This window comes from Vigna unguiculata, chromosome 11, assembly GCF_037176805.1.
Source record: "Vigna unguiculata cultivar grain cowpea cultivar isolate G323 ecotype 2 chromosome 11, ASM3717680v1, whole genome shotgun sequence".
NCBI classification, from domain to species: domain Eukaryota; kingdom Viridiplantae; phylum Streptophyta; class Magnoliopsida; order Fabales; family Fabaceae; genus Vigna; species Vigna unguiculata.
In genome coordinates, this window is record NC_140802.1 from 12,604,017 (window position 1) to 12,615,798 (window position 11,782).

Genomic DNA, 11,782 nt, shown 5'->3' on the forward strand with positions numbered 1-11,782 from the left:
CTTCACTACCAGAACCTAGACCATGCAAAATGAATAGAGCATTTCTTATAGTAGTGTCATAACAAAATATATGCGTTTCTTATTCTTACAATTGGGAATAATTAATTTTGATTGATTGTTCTTAAATTTTTTTTATATAGTTTATACCGAAACATGTGCTATATAGGAGTTGTAAGACCCTCTTATGTCAGTCCTAATATTTAAGGGATGCCCCAAATGTAATGGGCTTAAGGGCTGGCCCATAGGGTGCACAAGGTTCCTAAGACAGTCAAACCCCACTCACTTCTGCCATTCTTGCAAAGAAACAGTTCCCTCACACTCTCCTTTCTTCTCCACAGAACCTATGCTAGGGTTTGGATCTCCGCCACCTTCGAGCTAGTTTAGTCTCAGAGTCACGTAAGTTACTCCTCAACTCATATTAGTTCTTCTCCAGTTACACTTTCGTAATCCCAGTTAGGGTTTCGTGGTAACCTTGTTTCTGTTCTGTTCAACCGTTTGTTTCCAGCTATTTGGTTTGTTTGTAGGACTGTGGTGCTCGCTGTTGCGTATCGAAGTTTCTACTAGCTCTTTCCAAGTAAGGGAAGCTAGGGTTATGAGTTTTAGTCTATTTTGTCCTATTTTGGAATCTACTTGGGGTTTGTATAGACTGTACATTGCTGTGAATATATGAGATGCCTTGTGTTGTTATTTGGATATGAAAAAGTGGCTGTTGCAAGGAGAACAGTGGCGAGATCTGATACTCTCGCCCAAGCGAGCCTGTCTCGCCTAAGCGCGACTTGTAGAAGCAGGCTAGGTTCACACTCGAACTCTCGCTCAGGCGAGAGACGCTCGCTTAAGCGAGAACGCGTGGGAGCCTTGGTATGTTGCTCCAGTCTTAGCCTAGGCGAGGAACTTCACCTTTGGGTGAGGAGTGGCCTCGCTCAAGCGAGGAGGGCTCGCCTAAGCGAGCGTTCGCAAAATCTCCCATGGCCTCTGTCGCTATCTCGCCTAAGCAAGAGTCTACAGCTTAAGCGAGAGCACCCCTCTCGCCTGAGTGAGGGCTTCTGGCTTGAGCGAGATGTGCTGCAGGTCACACTATTTTTCCTCACATGGTTTTTATTGGTTGTTTGATTGGTTGGTTTGCTTTATTTAAAGTATGAGGCATGTGATTATGCATGAAATATCTGAGGGTATGAATTTGTTGGGTGCGTTGGTATGATCTTGGCATGTGAAACAAATGGGATGGTTGGTTATTAATGTGACATGGTTATGGCATGGTGAAGGATTATATATTGGTTATTGGAAACATGAGTTGTATGTGGTTAGGGCGTAATTCCATGAGCCTCTAGGTGAGACCTCATGGTGGTGCCTTAGTGGTCAGGACGTAATTTCATGACCCCTGTTAGTGGGAATTCATGGTGGTGCCCCATCTATATAATTTAGTAAGGATTCAAGGTAAGGTTGCATCTTGACGCTCTAAGGAGCCAATTAGTCTCACATAGAGCAGACTGACTCCTGTGGTGAGAGTAGGAGGAGGTCTGAAACCCATTAAGGGCTAACCTTGTGTAGGGGGTTGAGACATTGTAACACTTAGCTCGGGGGTGCGCAACTTGGTAGAGCAGGGAAATCCACCACAAGTGCAAGCATTCGCTGAATCCGACTAAATTATATGTATCCGGATGAGTCGTGTTTGAGTCTTAGTGTATTGTTTGCAAGTCTTAACATGATGGGTTGACATATGTATCTTGAACTATGAAATTGTATGTAACTGCATGATAAACTTTTTTTTTGCTCTAGCTTACCCTTATGTTATTTGTTGTATGTCTTGTATGTGTGGTTCTCTCTGTTGCGATGAACATCAATTTATTGATGTGAACAGATGCGAGGAACACCCGTGGTCAACAGGGAGGTGATGGTTCAGCTGCGTAGTCGACCTGGGCTGGACTCTACTATTTTGGACCTTCTCGTAGGGCTATGGCCCATGTACCATTTTGTCCTTTAGTACTCTAATAACTACTGTCAAGTTCTTGTATCTTGTTTGTATCTGGCATTGTGGTGTGTCTTGGTTTCTTCTAACATTTCTGGATATTGTATGGAGTAGTGTTAAAATTCAGGACTGCGCTACTATATTATTATGTGTGACATTTCCATTAATTAACGTTATTAATTAAATTGGGTGTTACAGGAGTAATTGGTCTTGGTTGTAAAACAAAAAAGAAAAAAACTTCAAATTGGAGAAATATACACAACTTATTTTATTATATTTGTCAAACAAAAATTTATAAAATTGAAACTAGTAAAGTAATAATAATAATACATAAATATATTAATATATTTATGTAAGGTATTATTAAAAAAATTATTTTATTAAAATGTGAAATATAAAATATATCAACAGATTTAAAATTTAAAGTTGGATAAAGTTATATTTAAAAATATATAAAGACTAAAATAACAATGTTAGACCTTTAACAATAATTATATACTTTTAAAAAATTATCATAAAAATATTTTGTGGAGTTTCTTGCTAAAATATTATTAGAAAAAAACATACTTACAAATTCAATTTAAAAACATACTTAAATTACCGATTTTAACTTGGTCATTTTATATCTAATAAATTTTTGGATTTTAAAAATTTCCAACTTTAATGCTTCTTAATATGTTCATACCGAGTTTTTTTCATTTGTTAGAGTACTAAACATGGCAATAAAAACAAATACCGATTAGATGATGTATCTTCTTGGTCCAATTCCTAGTAGAACTCAAGCACCCAACCCAAGTCAAGCACCTTAGAGCAATGATGAACATAGTTGACCGGGGAAGTAGCTCATCCAAAGGATGAGGTCTTCATCCTAGGGACATGGAGACGCACTTGGGAAGCATCTCATCCAGAGGATGAGGTCTTCATCCTAATGACGAAGTGAGGCACCTAGGAAGTAGCTCATCTAGAAGATGAGGTCTTCATCCTAGTGAGGAGGTGAGGCACTTGGGAAGCAGCTCATCCAGAGGATGAGGTCGGTCTTCATCCTAGTGACGAGGTGAGGTACTTGGGAAGCAGCCCAGGCAGAGGATGAGGTCTTCATCCTAGTGACAAGGTGAGGCACCTAGGAAGTAGCTCATCCAGAGGATAAGGTTGGTCTTCATCCTAGTGACGGGGTAAGGCGCCCGGGAAGTAGCTCATCCGGAAGATCAGGTCAACCTTAAGAGGATGAAGCGTCTGGAGAGCACCTCGACCAAAAGATGAGGCTAACCAAAAAGCATCCACAAATAAGGCCGAAGTATCTAAACATCACACACAACAAAGCCCAACCTCAACTTAAAGGCCCATACTCTAGCATATATATCTAGATATCCAGTATCTAGGGAAATGCCCAAAACTTTCACCCATAAATAGACCACGGTCTCACTAGTAGTTATAACTACCATATCCCATTAAAGGAAAAATATCCAAATGTAAAACTAACTTTCCCTCTATTAAAACAGACGAGCTCCCTCTTGCAAGAGGAGCATTTTTTTTGTGCTAATTAGTTTCAAAAGCATTCTCAAATATTTGTTGACACTAAAAAAAGTGTTTGACCTTTCTTTTACCGAAACATATGCCAATAATTGGTTTAGAGTTTGAGAATTTTTAAAAAACAATTTTGAAATTAGGATTAGGTTCAAGTCAACAAATTGAATTTTATTAATAATTTAAATTTGATTACATGGAAAACAATTTCGTAAGAATATAGTCTTGAATATTTAATCACAAAATTATGTTTGTTCATAGCATTTTGGAGTTAAATTCCTTCAAAGATAAGTTTGTTCACAATAAAAATAATTGCTGATAATTCCATTTTATAGTCACATATGGTATGTGACTCTATTTCCCATCACTTTCACAAACCCAAAGTATCCTTGTACATTAAAATCAATAATATGTCATATAAATTGTGCACCAAACTTAATGAGTACCAAAAATCTTTGTTTTGGCTCAACTTCAAGGAGAAATCAAAGGTATGTTGAAGAAGCTAAACTATGATACAAGCTTAATGCTGCTTTGTAGCAAAAGATGGCAATAAAGATTGGCTGCTTCAGAATAAGGAGAGTGAATCAAGGCTACCTAGTAACAATCAAATTAATTACTTAGATCACATATTGCACTGAAGGTACGGTAGCAAAAGAAACCCTAAACTCTTCAGCTAACAAAATTTTACCATTTTCTTCATACTTGCCCTTTCGTTTGCAAGCACTTACGACCTCTCCACATAGTCAAATGTTGTGTTTTGTTTTCTTATATTCTTCTTATTCACATCCTTTTCGCCTATAAGCATTTGAAGCACAATGAACATTGAGGGTCGTAGCTGAGGATAATCCTGCATGCAAAGGAAGAGCAATCTTAAAAAATCTGATGGCCTCCTTAACATTGAAGTCTCCATTTAGAGAAGCATCCACCAACTTTTCTGTCTCTCCAGCCTCATACAAATTCCAAGCCTCTAAGACACTTTCACTTTTGAGTTTCCATCCACTTAATGGTGATGAACATTAATATTCTATTAGTACCACTAACCCCAATTCCATTTTCAATTCAAATTCAAAGATATGTGAGAGAAGGATCCATATTTTCATAAAGGAAGGTGTTAGTGCTTTCCCTTATGAGAAGATTGTGTTCTTCAACAGGCAAATGTCCTATTCGGTTAAGCCTCCCACTAACAATTTCTAATAATAGAGCTCCAAAGCTATAAACGTCTGATTTTGTTGTCACTTTATTTCGGACTCCACGTTCTGGTGCCACATAACCACTACAAAATCAAATTAGAAGAACTAATAAACCTGAAAATTCTGAAATTTCACAACATGAGCTAATTGAAAACAAAATGGGTGGGATAAGCTTTGCAAGCCCAAAATGTGAAATTTTTTGCCGCAGATCTTTGCTAAGTAGTACTTTTGTTGCTTGTATCTTTCTATGGATAAAGTGGGGCTAAGCCTCTTCATGAAGGAACACAAGGCCCCTTGCAACACCTACACAAATGTTTCTTCTTGTGGGCCAACTAAATTGGATGTTACTGTGGCCTGCACCTGTAAACTCAAACGGATTAGTTCATAATTAAGATAGTTGTTTTAACAATTCATTCTCTTAACACATGACATGAACTCAATTACCATTAAGTGTTTGTGCTAGGCTCTTACTCTCGAGATAGCCATATACCAAAATTTTGTGGTCGTCTTCCACACAACATCCATGCAACTTAATTAGATTCTCATGCTCTATACTAGAGATCACCTCGATTTCTTTCAAATATTCCCGGACTCCTAGTGTATATGATGCAGGTAATAAAACCTTTATAGCTACCAGAGAACCATTTCTCAACTTTACCTGAACCATGGAGAAATTTATCAGTAACATTTTTCTTATTTAAATTCATGATAAACTTCTACATAAGTACTTATAGAAGATGAAAGCAAGAAAAAAATGTATTGAGTTTCTCCATAAGTTATAGAAGTTAAGTGCATAAGTTTATTAGTTGCCTTAGTGGGTCTAAGAAATCTTCATAAATTCTTGATTGATACCATACTACTGTAATTACCTTAAAGACGGCTCCAAAACCTCCCTGCCCTAAGAAGTTTACACGACTAAAATCTTTAATGGCACTTCGCAATTCCTTATATATGTAGATATTGACATTCTGGAATTTTGAAACATGTAGCATATATATATATATATATATATATATATATATATATATATATATATATATATATATATATATATATTGTAACTTGATTAAAACACATAACATTTTGATCATACCAATTTTTTGTATAATCATATTGTAAAACCAAAGAATACAAAAAATTGGGGTCATGCTTATGAGTATAAGCATACAATCCTAGACTACCGTAAGAGTCACACCTACCCAAACCCTTTTCAAAAATGAAGTTTGAACTAATAAAAGAAATGGGTAACTATAAAACTGGATTATTATGTTTTTGTGGTTTATGGAAACACCAACGAGGACCAAATCTTGGAATAGTTCAATGGAATAAATATATTAAAGTATACCTAAATCAATTATGGTCAGCTGATTGTACTAGGAAGATCCTTTCTTTCTGAAAAGATTGAAGAAAGTAGTCATCATAGTAATCCTCCTGCTTCTGATAACATGCAATTAAAGAAATACCATTTTAATATAAACACTCCTATATATCAAAGAATGATGAACAACATTCAACCCTAAAAACGTAATATTGAATATTACTTATTCAAATGAACACGAAAAATCAAAATCCAAAGTCAATTTTTTGTTTTATTTTCTTCATGAAAAGTAACCTTGTTTATTTGCGTAACCAAGTAAAATAACATTTCATTGTTGTCACTCTTCAATTGTGCAACAAAAACTCGAAAATGATAGAAAGGTATATCCATTACACCTTTAACCAATTTTTGTCGCACTGTTTTACTATTTTTTGACTCAAAGCCTTGCAACCATTTCTGACCTACCCCTAGCCAAGCCACATTACAAGCTAAAAAGCAAGTCCTATTGATTGTAAGTGTGTTTTCGACATATTGGTGGATGTTAGAGGTTCTACAAGCCTATGTAAATACAATTTTATAGCAAGTGTAGAGGGTAAACACTTTCCCTTGATAAATTTGAGAGTGATATGAGTGTATACACATTCTTGTGAGGATAACTCGGGTGTGCATAAGTGAATGGCATGTTCTCTCTTGAAACTCAATGAGGTGGACTATATTTAATTGGTTTGGATGCCTTGATGCTCATTTGAGCTTGTTGTGCATATGTACATATTAGAAATTCATGTAGTGAATGAGTATTGGTGTGAAAATTTTGTGAAGCTTTTGTTTTTCTGCTTTGTGTATTGTTCTAAGTTTTACCCTATAGTGTGTTAGATATTGTTTGGATATTTTTAGATATTGTTAATCACAATATTAAACAATATCTTCTATTTACTCTATTTATTTCCGGTTACTCTTTTTAGTTGTACCTCTCTTTATTATAAATAGATTAAATAGATTACCCTATGTGTGGTTTATACACCAATGATACTCAAAGTCTCTATGGTGTCTATTCTAAATTTGTAGATCTTATTGGTTGTAAACATGAAGACTTTATGAATGATTATATCGGCAAAATTCGTGCTCTCTTTCAAGAGTTCAATCAGTTATTGCATCCTTCCCCCAACGCTACCACGAAGCATTACACAGACTTGTTGATAAATATTCACATATTCTTAATCAGATTTTGGGTTCCCCGGTTGTCCCCAACTTGACTTCGACCTACTATACTCTTTTTGCGTGTACTAAAAAAACCCAACACTGATACATATGCTTTTGTTGATGATTCTTCTACATTGGCATTTCACTGTGATGACCGTACTCACCCTCACAAACAAGGAAAAAGGCGTCCTAAGTGTGAACATTGTGGTAAGCTAGGTCAGAATATTGACAAGAAGAAATCTATATGGAGCAACCTCCTAGGTTTGTTGCTCAAGGGGAGTCTTTTGGGATGGTATGTCGTCTTCGCAAATCCCTATATGGCCTAAAATAATCTCCTAGGGTCTGATTTGGAAAGTTTAGCAATGTTGTTCAACAATTTGGTATGACTCGGTGTGAAGCAGATCATTCTGTCTTTTATCAACACTCGAGTGCTGGATGTGTTTATTTGATAGTATATGTTGATGATATCGTTCTTACAAGGAGTAACAACCATGGCATCTCTCAATTGAAACAACATCTCTGTCACCATTTTTAGACCAAAGATCTTGAAAAACTCATATATTTCTTGGGTATTGAGGTGGCACAGTCCAATAATGGTATTGTTATATCTCAGAGGAAGTATGCCATGGATATGTTGGAGGAGACTGGGTTGGTGAGTTCAAAGTCTGTTGATACACCCATGGATCCCAATACTAAACTTCTACCAAATCAGGGGGAGCCTATATCTGATCCTAAGCGATATAGAAGCTTGGTTGGGAAATTGAATTGTCTAACAGTTACTCGTCCTGACATTTCCTTTGTAGCCAATGTGGTAAGTCAATTTCTTAATTCCCCATGTGAAGATCATTGGAATGCAATCATTCGTATCCTCAACTATATTAAAGGATCTCTTGGAAAAGGATTTTTATATGGTTCTAATAATCATACAAGATTTGTTTGTTATTAGATGCTGATTAGGCAGGATCTCCTTCTAATAGAAGATCTACATTTGAGTATCGTGTCTCAATTGATGGTAATTTGATCTCATGGAAAAGTAAGAAACAGAGTGTTGTGGTAAGATCCAGTGTAGAAGTAGAATATAGAGTTATGGCCTCAACTTCTTGTAAACTTGTTTGGCTTAAGCAATTGCTTAGAGAATTACAATTTGCAGATGTCACTCAAATGACACTTGTGTGTGACAATCAGGTTGCTCTTCATATTAGCTATAATCCTGTCTTTCATGAGAGGATCATACACATTGAGATTGATTGTCATTTCATTCGGGAAAAGATCATGTCTAAAGACATCAAAACTGAGTTTGTTAACTCAAGTGATCAATTAACAGATATTTTTACTAAGTCTTTACGGGGGCCTAGAATTGATATTATTTGTAACAAGATTGGCACATACGATTTGTATGCTCCAACTTGAGGGGGAGTGTTAGATATTGTTTAGATATTGTTTGATATTATTAAGATATTGTTAGATATTGTTAATCACAATATCAAACAATATCTTCCATTTACTCTATTTATTTTCTGTTACCTTTTTTAATTGTACATCTCTTTATTATAAATGGATTACCCTACGTGTGGTTTATATACAAGGGAGATTAATCTCAAACTCTATTTTCTTTATTCACAACAATATTTTTGTGTAAAATGTTCTCTATTAACTACAAAAGTTAATGAAATATATTTTAGCCGAAATAAATTATATAAGAATTATCTTCTCATAAATTTAAGTAGAAATTTTATTTAGGATTAAGTGGTATCACAAATACATTCATGTTCTACATTACACTCTTAGGAAGACAGAAAAACGAAGAGGAGCTTCGGGAACGAATCACTGTTTTTGTGTTTTCACTGAGTCGGTAAGAACAAACGAGTGAACGAGTCGAAAAGCAAGTAACTACACTACATGGTGTAAGACCTGAGAAAAAATTAGAATAAAGGTAAACACATAGAAAAATTAATGGTTTGATTAAGTTTGTGGATTTATTTTAATTTAATTATTTTATTTAATTTGTGAGTTAAGATGTTGTTTATTTAATTTAAGTATTTAATCTAATTATGATTTGTTGAACACGAGTGCTTATAGACTTATAAGCTCGCAAAATATTCACGGATAAGCATATAGCTTAATGGTTATGGTGTATGCTACATGTGTAAATTCACTAGTTTGAACCTGGTTGATGGAAAATATTGGTTGTTATTCCTTTGCATCTTTTTTTTTTTGTTTTTCTCTCTCTTCCTTTAGATTAAGTTTGGTGACTGTGTAGTGCTTAATTTTTTTCTTTCCATTTATAACATGTGTATATATATATATATATATATATATATATATATATATATATATATGTGTGTGTGTGTGTGTGTGTGTGTGTGTGTGTGTGTGTGTGTGTGTGTGTGTGTGTGTGTGTGTGTGTGTGTGTGTGTGTGTGTGTGTGTGGTTGTTGAGATTGTCACGCAGATTACTATCTTTTATCTTTCCTATATTTTTGAATTATTATATATAAATAATACAGTGGTTAAGAAAAAAAAAAATTTAATTATAGAATGTTAACAAAAAAGATTAGGATGAAAAGAATTATAGATTAAAAGGTAGGGTTTTAAGGGAAGAGATAGAATAGTTTAGGGTTTGGGGGTTAGAAAGGGAGGAAAGAAAGTGGCAAGGCAAGGAACCATGAAGGTGAGGCTGCGGGAGCGATGTAAATTTTGAAGGGCCTTCTACACAAGGTAGGGGAAGCCAACCTTGCTTTCTTCTCTTGTTTTTCTTATTGTTTGTTTGATGGATGAAATGGTAAAAACATGCATGTGTAAGGGAAACTAGAAATCCTTCATTTTTTTGAAATAAAGTGTACTTATTTTTGTTCTAGAATGTTTTGAGTATGTTTGATTGACGATTGCATTGAATGGGGATGAATTTCATGTTTGGGTATCTATGGGTTAGAGAATTTTAGGCAGTTTAAAATACAATTGGAATAAGAGATATTGATCGTTGTAATTGTTCAGTTTTGTATCATCTATAAACCACTTTGAAATGAGTTTGAGAAGATAAAAGTGTAAGATACCAAATTGTGCAGTGGAACAAGTCAAAATTTCACAACAAAGAAGCATATGGTGTGGCGCTACCCATTTGACTACACTACATACCTTTTGTAAAATGAAGGTTCCTACTTCGTTAACCGTTGGATCGAGCTGAAATTTTAACAACTGATCCTTAACGCATAGTTCTTTACTTTGACTGGTCGGATCTTGAATCAGAGCTCTATAGTAAGAGCAATTTTTATCGCAAGGTCCTTGTAGTTTGGTTGTTGACAACATTGACCTTTGTTGCTTGTTTGGTGCATAATTTTCTCTATAGTTATTCAATTAAGTTTGTTATTGTTGCATTTGATTCTTGATTCAATCATCTTTAATTTGAATATAAATATATTTTTTTTTACACAAGTTGCAGTTTTATTTCTAAAATCCCAAATCGTTTGCATAATGTGTTGTTAAGTTGGATTGGATAAAAAATATAAGAATTAGTTATTTTCCAAGAGAGTGATGTAAGTGAGAATGTTGAGGCATGAAGGTGTGAAAGGTTGTGATTCACAGTGGGAGAGTGACGTGAATAAATGGGTTATGTGATTGGTGGTTTTTCTTGGTTTGTATGGGTTGCATGGTGTCAACACCTAATTTCGTCCGGATAATAATGATAAAAATAACAAAAAAATTAATTAATTAAAGTTCAATTGAGAAGAATAAATAAATAAATAATTAATAAAAGAAAAGAAAAGAAAAAAATATGTTTTGGTTTGAGAAAAAAATAAATATCTATGTTTTTTTTTTTAATTTAGTTTAGTTTAGTTTTATTTATTTATTTATTTGGGCTTATTATTTTATTTTCCTTTCTATTATTACAACTCCATTTTTGTTTTACGTCTCTCATTCTAGTTTAATAAAAAAAGAAAAAAAACAACAAAACAACAAAACCAAAAAAACAAAAAAAAAAGTAAAAAAAAAGAAAAGAAAAAAGGGAAAGAAAGAGAACGTAAGGTCTCTCTGTTATCAGACCCATGCCTGCTATGCTATCATGGTTTTGTATTGGGAATGACATGTAGCATGGTCATGATGGCTGAAGGAGCATAAAGCAACATCTGCTCTCAGCCTTATCCCAAATTTCGAGATTGGAAGGTGCAGATAGTTACATAATAAAAATGGGAGATTCATATGCTGAGGGGGTTGGAATAAATTGCATTACAGAGCGTAAGAACAACAGAGGGGAGCTATTTGATCAGGGAACTTTCGTTTGACAATAGGGACTGCAAGAGGTAAGTTTTCCATTTGAATACTTGAGTGTTTGAGATGAAACTGATGTTGTTGTGTTGTGCTTGAGAATGAATAAAATGTAGTTGTGTATATTGAATTTTACGTGTCATTTATTTGGCTCATTGAATCTACATACATTACTACATTGTCATTGTTTGAATCCTCCGTTATCACCCTCGATTGAACCCTTTTCGACCCTCACCATCACCATACTACCAAACCAGAATCCAAACACACAGAACACCATAAACATTTATGTTTTATGGAACACACCTACACGTAGCTGCCA

At 34.7% G+C, this 11,782-nt stretch overlaps 1 pseudogene; it reads right to left on the bottom strand.

Moving 5' to 3' along the window:
- Positions 1-4,107: 4,107 nt before the first annotated feature.
- LOC114170176 (cold-responsive protein kinase 1-like) lies at positions 4,108-6,098 on the bottom strand (annotated as a pseudogene).
- Between the last annotated feature and the right edge of the window lie 5,684 nt (positions 6,099-11,782).